General features: G+C 31.0%; 1 protein-coding gene across 2 annotated transcripts in view; it reads left to right on the top strand.

The window, feature by feature from the left end:
* The first annotated feature begins 6,929 nt into the window (after nucleotides 1-6,929).
* The window catches only part of LOC143255923 (stress-activated protein kinase JNK-like), a 41,301-nt gene continuing 38,645 nt past the window's right edge, over nucleotides 6,930-9,585 (top strand). Inside the window, exon 1 of one of the 2 annotated variants that reach the window (XM_076512356.1) lies at nucleotides 6,930-7,116. The gene's annotated coding sequence lies outside the window, so the exon portion shown is untranslated. The remainder of the gene's footprint in view (nucleotides 7,117-9,585) is intronic. The other variant, XM_076512357.1, reaches the window with a different exon arrangement.

Here is a 9,585-nt window from a genome sequence, read left to right as displayed (position 1 = left end):
TGTGCTCTACCTACCATGGTTATTTAAACCCGGTTTCTAGCAGCATAAGTCCGTTAAAATACCACTGTGCCACTGGAAAGGAGGGGAACCCTTTCTTATGATATTCTTAAATTCAATTCCAACTCGTACAGGACCACATGTAAGATATGCAAAATTAACACTTTTGGGACCTAAGAATCTGTACACAGTTACAAGGCGTGAAAGACCCATTGATAAATAGAACCGGAATGAAAATATTTGAATACCATAATAAAAGAAATAGTATTTAAGATGAATACTAGTTTGTTTGTTTGTTTTGGAATTTCGCACAAAGCTACTCGAATACCATAATAAACCAGAGGGAATAGTATTTAACCAACGATGTGGGATTGATACTACTGGGAGGGCGAGCATTTTATTTATACGCCTTACAGATTTATAACAGAAGAAGTCACAGATAAACGTTTCAGGAGTCTACAAGTTCCACCTCCAATAGTGTCTAAAACAAAATAAAATAATTACACAATTCCTAAACAAATATGGCCCGGTATGGCCAGGTGGTTAAGGCACTTAACTCGTAATCTCGCGGGTCGCGGGTTCGAATCTTGGTCGCACCAAACGTGCTCGCCCTTTCAGCCGTGGGGGCGTTATAATGTTACGATCAATCCCACTATTCGTTGGTAAAAGAGCAGCTCAAGAGTTGGCGGTGGGTGGTGATGACTAGCTGCCTTCCTTCTAGTCTTATACTGCTAAATTAGAGAGGGCTAGCACAGATAACCCTCATGTAGCTTTGCGCAAAATTCAAACTGAACTTAAGTGACTAATTAATACAGAGTGCTGTAATAACGATAATCTAATCAAAACTAAAACAGAAAGTGAAGGAATAACAAAACACTGCACATATTAACAAATGTGTAATTAAAAGAAGAGTACATGTTATTCAGTATTGATGAAAGCTCTTTAACCTGGATAATTTCTTTAATCAGTAATTCCAGATAGTGTAAAGGATATTAAAATTTAATAAGTTACGTTTGTAACCTTTTCCTTCACTATATTGGCGAATAGAGGAAGCACTAAAGTTCTTCAACTTATTTTATGTTTTCATGAAAATTCCCACATGTTCATTTTCTCTAAATAGTAGATGGCGTTTGATTTTGCCAATTTAGTATATCTTGCAGTCTCAACATGTGCAAGGATAATTAAGCCAAGAACACAGAGAAACTCTGAGAAGGCCTTTAGTACAGAAGAGATACTGTATGCGTGGTGTAGGTCTGTCTCTCTCTCTCTAGGTGTTTGGGTATATATATTTGTATATCCAGGAGGGTCAGGTACACTAGACCTCTTCCTCCTTCCATTACTTAGTTGGAATGGACGGATTAATACATTTAGAGTAAATACAAAATGGCTGAAGTAATAGCATAACTTTATATCTGGTCCTTTTCAGGGCAATGTCCATTTATATTGTTCTTTCGTTTTTTATTTTAAATAAGTCTAAAACGTAGGTAGACTGTTTTATTTTAACACTATTTTATTATTATTATTTTAAATTTTATTTTATCTTAAAGATCTGATGTACAAGTTTAACGGGGAGAGGTGTTTAGGTCTCTCTTCATCATATATGCAATATCTGTCTAGTTCGCATAACAACCCATTTTTTCGCCAATTTTTATCAAAATATTTTATTGTACTATGTAGAAGTATATCTGCTATTCTTTGTGTGTTTGAGTAATTGTGCATGAACTTTGAGGAAGTGGTTTTAGGTACTCTGTATGCTGATGTAATTAGTGTATTCTGTAATGTTTGGAGTTTGGTTTGTATTTGTTTTTCACTTACATTGATCCATGCAGGAGCTGCATAGTCTATTACAGGTCTAATGTATGTCTTGTATATTTTAATGATGTTTTCTGGTGTTGTTCCATAGTTTTTACCAGTTAGACTCCAAGCATAGTTTATTCTTCGCCAAATTTTAGTTTTTATGTTATTTACATATTTTATCCAGGTAAGTTTAGAATCATATGTTAACCCTAAAAATTTTGCAGATGTAGCAGTTTGGAGAAGCTCTCCGTTCATGTAGATCTGAGGTTGAACTTTTTGATGTTTCGTTGATTTTGAAAATATTACTAATTCTGTCTTCGCTGCGTTTATTTTAATTCTATATTTTTGGCAGTATTCACATAATCTGTTTAGTTGTGGTTGTAAGTTAGTGGCTGCTATTTCTGGTGCAGGGGCACTTTTCCTAATTGCTACATCATCAGCGAACTGTGACGCGTGTCCATGGTTTGGGTCTCTGAGTGGCATATTATTTACATACATGATGAAGAGAATAGGACTAACCACCTCTCCTTGAGGGACGCCAGCTTCTGGAGTGAAGAACTCAGAGAAAGTTCCCTCTACGTTTATTCTACATTTTCTATTTTACAAAAAGTTAGATAACCAGCGAATAATTCCACGCGGTAGTCCCATTTCATACATACGGAACCGAAGACCATTGTGCCATACAGTGTCGAATGTTTTCTCGATTACGAGGAAGCAGGCTACAGTGCATTCTTTTTTGTTAAAGCTGTTTATTATTGTTTCAGTTAATCTAATTAAATGACCTGTTGTTTGTCTATATTTTCTAAATCCGTTTTGTTCTTTTGGTAATTTTGAATTAATCTTCAAAAATGTGGAGAGTCTACTGCTTATTATTCTTTCAAGAATTTTGCCTACACAGCTGGTCAGGTTGATCGGTCGATAACTGTTTGGTTTATTGGCTGGTTTTCTTTCTTTGTGGAACATTAAAATATTAGCTTGCTTCCAAGAAACTGGGATGTATCCAGAGTATAGATATAAATTAAATATGGCTAATAGGTGGTCAAATAATTTTGGAGTGCCTTTTTGAGAAGAATTGTTTGTATTCCATCATTTCCCGGTGCTTTGTTTTTTGAATTTTTGATTGCTTGTTCAAGTTCATTTAGTTTCATTTTTTTGGTGAGTAGTTGGGTATTGTAGTCATATGTATTGTTAGTGTTGCTGTTTATAATGTTGACTGGAAAGTGTGGTTTACATAATTCTATGTTATTTCTTACGTGGTTGTTTATTTCATTATAGTAATAGTTGTTCATGTTTTGGTTTTTATACTTACAGATTTGAAAATTATTAGATATTACTTGAAAGACAAAGTACTATCATGTTCACCAAATCAGTTCAACGTTTATTGTTAATCGGTTTGTTTGTCTATTTTAAAAATTTTGCGCCAAACTATACAAAAAAAAAAAAAAAGATCTGCTCATAGCCACCCTAATATTCAACTAAAAGAATAGAAGACTACTTTGGCTGCTTCAAACTGACCGAATATTGAAAGTTGACCGCCACTCTTATCAGTGCTTTTCCCAAATTGAAATGAATGTTTTTCGAACTTTAAACATGAGCTGCTAAATGATATGAAACAGCTAATTTACCAGTTTAATTAACAAGCAACCTTTGCCCTTCGAAGTCTCCCTAAACCATGAGGAGTATAACTCTCATTTTCGCCACATGTTTTTATTCGTACATTTGGTAACTTAGTCAGTGTATGCAATGTAACTACTTAACCAACGAGGAGAATTTAATATATACAGTGAAAGAAGTGTTTATCATACTGTTACTTTCAAATATACGAATAAACTGTGAATTTAATTATCTTATTGATTAATCAATAATTATATTGAAATAAGATTTAACAATAACGTCGTCTAAAACAAAAATTGAAAGCACACTGAACACAACTTTACCAATGGTTGATGACTGTAATATTTTGTACAAAGTTAAGTTAATAATAACTCACTTTCAAACTTCCCTCTATGCTCATGATTTTTAACAAAGAAAGGGATATATTTTATACTTAGTTTTAACAAAGAAAAGAACATTCCCCTCCATTCCCTTCGTCCCACGTTCATATAGCGGTAAGTCTACAAAGCTGACATCAAGGGTTCTATTCCCCTCGGTGAACTCATCAGACAGCCCGATGTGATTTGGCTATAAGAAAACACTCACACACATTCTCTTTTATTCTAGCCCTGAAATTAGTGTTGGTAATCAAAGAAAAACAAGGATATTATCACATTACATTCAATACCATGTGCCTCAAAACTAAGATATGTAGGTTGTTTAATTTGTCGCTTTGCCTTTCAGTACGTGTGCAGTATAGCGGATTATAACTAAGCTATTTAAATCATTTTTAAAGTATTTATGAAAATGTAACAAATTGTAAGGTAACGCAAAATATTATTGAGTAAAATATTTTATAAATACAAATGCGTGTGAACATAAGTAATCACAGATAAGTGAATACATTTCAATTTGATATCCTCATATATTTTACTCTACTTCTATCACTTTCAACACTTTTAACACTTTCAACTTTAAAATCTGGTCATCAAGAAAAAATTTCCTTGCGAAATTTCCATAATTTGAAAATAACTCTGATTACAGACAACATATTTTTATTACTTACAGTTATGTATCTGTCGTCAACCAGAAAATTCGATTGCATTAGATATTTTACAGTTTCTTGGACGAGAATTGAACATTTCTGCTTTTGCGATATTAAACTATTCCATAGGTATCAAACTACTCAGTGAAAAGAAAAATGTTTCACAACAAGGTGAAATGTAAATATTCCTTTATGAAATCTCAGTCTTCTGTTTCCCTCAACTCTGCACGAATTTGAATAAATACTACACAATACTTACTCTAACTTTTCTTCAGTAAATGTGCTGTTTTTGTTAAGTTTTTGTGTTGTTGTTCTTTTTTCACTTTCTGTTCTCTCTCTCTCTCTTTTTCAATCGCTTTTCTTTCCTATTGGTTTGGCAGCAATTTTTTCTTCTATCACTGATTATAATAGCTGAAAATCCGCCTTAATGTCTGATATTTGTGCTAGTAATTGGTATTCGTAATATTAGAGATAATATTTTTTAAAAGAAAGTGTTCGGATTATGCTTTCAAATCACACGCAACTTATTGCATCAAAATGATTCAATGTTCAGGGCTCAAAATTTTAATTAATTTTACTGATATAAACTGTAACGTTTTTATATATTAAAAGTGCTGCTCCTTGAAAAAATAATAGCTTTTAAGAACTCCAGCTTTTTAGTACTACGTTTAAAAATTACTTGAATAAAGAGATGATCAATCCCTAACGTTCAATGACAGTGAAAGTCGTAAGGCTGTTTTATTTTAAATTGTGTTCTTTTATAAAGAAATGGTTGTCGCACATAGCATAGTTATTTTTCTAATTTTCTGAATTATAAATACCCGAAATGTGGATTCTTTTTTGTTTATGATGCTGTTCAATAAATGGTTCCACATTTTGTAATCCAAAATCATCATTTCTTGCATTGAGATATTGTTGTATTCCAGCACAACAGATGGCACTATCGTATTTATAGTCGCATTCACGCAAATAGAGGAATGGTTTGTGAGAAGTTGTTTTATTTTCACATTTCAAAATGGTGCTAAATGTATATTTTATTAGTATTAGATTTGTTTAAGAAGATGAATTTTTGATTATACATTTTTAAAGTAGATAGTATTCAAAATTATTTCCATTAACTCATTTGATAAGTTTAGTTATTATATCTACTATTTTAATTCTCTTGAACTCATCTTTAAAGACAAAACATTTATAAAGAACTATATTTGAGGATTTGACATATCTTAAGAAGTTGATTGGTCTTATGAAAAGAAATTAAAATTTTATTACTGGACATAATGCATTACCTTTAATTGTTAGGAAAATGAATAAGAGAATAATTTCAAAGTTTAATTAGTAATAACATTACTGTTACAATGGCTAGTTATTTTCATTACAACATTGCATTTCGTAAAGAAACCAAAGTAAATAATTTCTTTTTTACAATATTAAGCTCCAGCCGGCTTTTGTTTCATCTAGATTCTAAAACTTACAGTTGAGAATTATTTTCAATAAAGGTGATGAACGCAATTTTTGTTAACCATAAAATAAAACAATCTGATACATCTTTTATTTCATACATTTTTAGTGTTTATTTATTTACCTGTTTCAACTCATCTTAATAGAAAATCAAATTATGCTGTAAAAATAATGAAATGTGATGATGTAAAATCCGCTCATTTTTTTTACCTAAGAAATTCATTAATACATATGCAAAGTCAAGTCAGAATACGAAGCAAATTAAGGAACTTTTTCAAATAGTTTGGAAGTACATTCTAATCCTTTTGAAATGTGCATGGCCTATTGATTAGAGTGTTTGGACTTTGAATTCTAAGGTTTATGGTTCGCATTCAGTAGTCGTATATTAGCGCCCTGCACTTTGGATTATGATTTGCTATAAGAGTAACGGTCAAATCTCACTATTCAGTCATATAAGAGTAACCCCAAAACTGGTAGAAAATGCTGTTAACTAGCTGCGTTCCCTTTAATCTATCAGTTGAAAATTAGTAATTGATATGAATAAATAGCCCTTTGTGTAGCTTTATGTGAGAATTTGAAAAAAGCAAACAAACATTATAACGTCTTTGGTTTTTGCAAGTTAAAAACACTAGGTAGCAGTATACACTGTGTGAGAAAATGCTTAACAAAGGGGAAAACCTTATATTTTTACAGGTATATTTTGGTGAAGCTGGTTGTTCCTAACGAAACAAAATAATATTTGCTTGCTTGACGTATTTCGTGCTCATAAATTGTCTGACAAATTGTTCATGAAGAAACATGGGAAAATAACTTCACATTTAATTGTTACAAATATTAAATTTTGCGTTGTTTAAGTTTTTCATAATAATATGATATTTCAGAAGGGTGAAATGTAAATATTTTCCTTTAGTTGCACATTAAAAAAACATGTTTTTAAAGCTTGAAAGTAACCCATTTTGAATGTAAGAATTTTATATATTGAATATTTTGAATTAATTTATTATAGCGTTATGGTATTTTACTCCTAAATTGCTGACGTCAGAGATTTGTGTCTATCGTGAAATCCATTGTGAGTTTGTGTTGTGGTGTTCTGTTAAAACTTAATAAGAGGTAGGCTTAATGCAGTTTTTGTACTATGGTAAAAAATGAATGGTTTTCTAATTAAATTACATTTCATTAACGTCGTGGACCAGTTAATTAAAGAAAAAGAGATCCATAAGTTTCAGGTAAGAACAGACTAGTTAAAAAGTGGTCTTAAAATAACGTGTTAAACGTTGTATATCAAAATTCAACTTTAAATTACTCTAAATTTAGTTACCCCTCAGCAAAAACCTCTTGTAAAACGTAAGATATTTTTACGATAGAAACTTTAAGATTACGTTTGTTGTTTAATTGTTTGTTATTTACTTTAGTCAGAACTCTAAATCTGCCATGCAGTTTATTAAAAACTTGCTATTCTATAAGATGCAGTTGACAAATGGTTATTTGCGAGTGTGTATATATATTTGATATACCTTGTATGTCATAAAAATACGTATTGGATAATTAAAGATGCATTTAATAAGTTTTAAATAGTTCCTTAGAGTTGTCCATTTGCAAAATGCAAGATGTTTTTACAGCAGCAACTTTAAGATCACGTTCGTATTTTAACTGATTTTTGTTATTTACCTTAGTCAGGGCTAGAACTCTAAACCTGCTATATAAAGGATGTAGTTTATTAAAAACTTGGAACTCTACAGAATGCAGTTGACAAATAGTTGCATATGTATATATTTAGTATACCATGTATGTCATGAAAAGACTGGTAACTTAAGTTGATTATACTTTTAGTTTTAACAAGTCCCTTTCTATCCTTTAATTGTAATATTAACTTATTCTTTTATTTTCAATATAGACGGTAAAAATTTGCTTTGATATAGTTTGAATAGACTGCATTACTACTGGAGTTAAAATGGTGTAATGATTAATAGTTTAAAAATTTATTTTGGTTTAGTATAAATACAAATAGAAGCTTAATAATTGGAAATTTTTTTTGTGAAGCACAGAATGAGTTAGGACTGTGTATCATGTTTTTAGTTTAAAGATTGCTGATAATTTGATAAATTTGACTACTGTTGGGAAAATAAGGTTTTAAAAGGGAACTTAAATGTTACTTTCTAACTTTTATTAGGAATAAAAAGCTTTGTAAATGTAGGTCTAGAAATTTATTATTTGGAAAAAAACTGCAAATGTAACCCTCAGTCTCAGTTATGAATATAAGTTAGGAGCTGAATATATACCTAATGATAATGTTTGCATCACTACTTTAAAATTGTTGAAACTTTTCTAAAACTGGACAATAAATTGTGGAATAATTACAATACATTTAGAGATTTGGCAATTAAAAATTTATACTTTTAATATAAAATGAAGCTCACTTGGTGGCATCACTGAAGAGGGAACTTGGCATGGGAGTATATGGGTCACTCAAGCCATTGAGACAGTGTTCTGTTAATGTTAGCATGATTAATAGGTTTGTAATGTCTGTTTGTCAATATTTTGACTGTGGTTTGGAGAAGACAATTATCTTTTTATACGGGTCACTGTTTTGTTCTCACTAAGATTGCTGTGTAGTTTTTTTTTCACCTATGTAGGAAAGGATGTTACTTTTTGGAAAAGGTTAAGGAAGGGCGACTTGAATTATACTGAGAATGGAAGGGTTACCTACTGAATATGGATTTGGACCTCTTTAACTTTTAAAAAAATTATCTTAGGGATTGAATGGATTTTTTTGGACTGTTCTGGAAGTGATACAGTGAGAAGAATGAGCTTGAGATTTGAAAGGGACAACAAGACTCTGGTTAATACTATTTTTATAATAGCTAGCTTAACTTGTAGAGTGAGTTGCCATTGGTGGTGATGGGACCAACACTCTACATAAGTTTGGGGCATCTGACTTAGTGATGTCATGAAAAGTAAAGGGTAGATTTAAGTTCTTATGTTATCTCAAAGGTGGGATAGTCTTTGAAAAACCATGATTTCTTACTGTCTATTTTTTGCTATTGCCGTACTCAAGCCACATAAATAAACCTCTCCATAACATATTCAACCATAATATCTAAACAGCTTATCTAGCCTCTTCTTAAACTTTTTTTTTCTACCACATTGAAAGTAAATTATTTTGTAGTCTAGCTACTTTATTAGAAAAGTGCACTGCTTGAACTGTAGTTGTGTCTGAAATCTCTACATCTTAAACTCTATCAAGTCTTTCTTCCAACAGAGTTTTATTAAGGTCAATAAAATATATCTGCTAAGCACTACCCAAGTTCACCAAATAGTCCAAATCTTTCTTTGTGTAACTACATCTTTCAGCATCATTCATTTAATATCAATTTATTGATAAATTTAATGATCTACTGTTATTATTGTTGATCAAAACTTATTTTCAGAATGAGTAAGCATTGTAAAACCAAGATAAAAATCATCAAATATCATAATATTACTTACAACAATTTCCATAATTCTAAGACAGAAACCTATTATGATGTTCTCACAAAAATCTTCATTTTCATTAAAAATTTGAAAAAAAAATCATTAATTCCTTTTAAGCATGGTAATATACAATATCTGAAAAGAACATACATTGAAATGTAATATTTTCTAATTTTTCTTGAAAAGGTAAATAAGTTAAACAAGAACTTCATGCCTCATCTAAA

Source organism: Tachypleus tridentatus, chromosome 7, assembly GCF_004210375.1.
Source record: "Tachypleus tridentatus isolate NWPU-2018 chromosome 7, ASM421037v1, whole genome shotgun sequence".
Lineage (NCBI taxonomy): Eukaryota > Metazoa > Arthropoda > Merostomata > Xiphosura > Limulidae > Tachypleus > Tachypleus tridentatus.
This window is presented reverse-complemented; position numbering and strand designations above follow the sequence as displayed.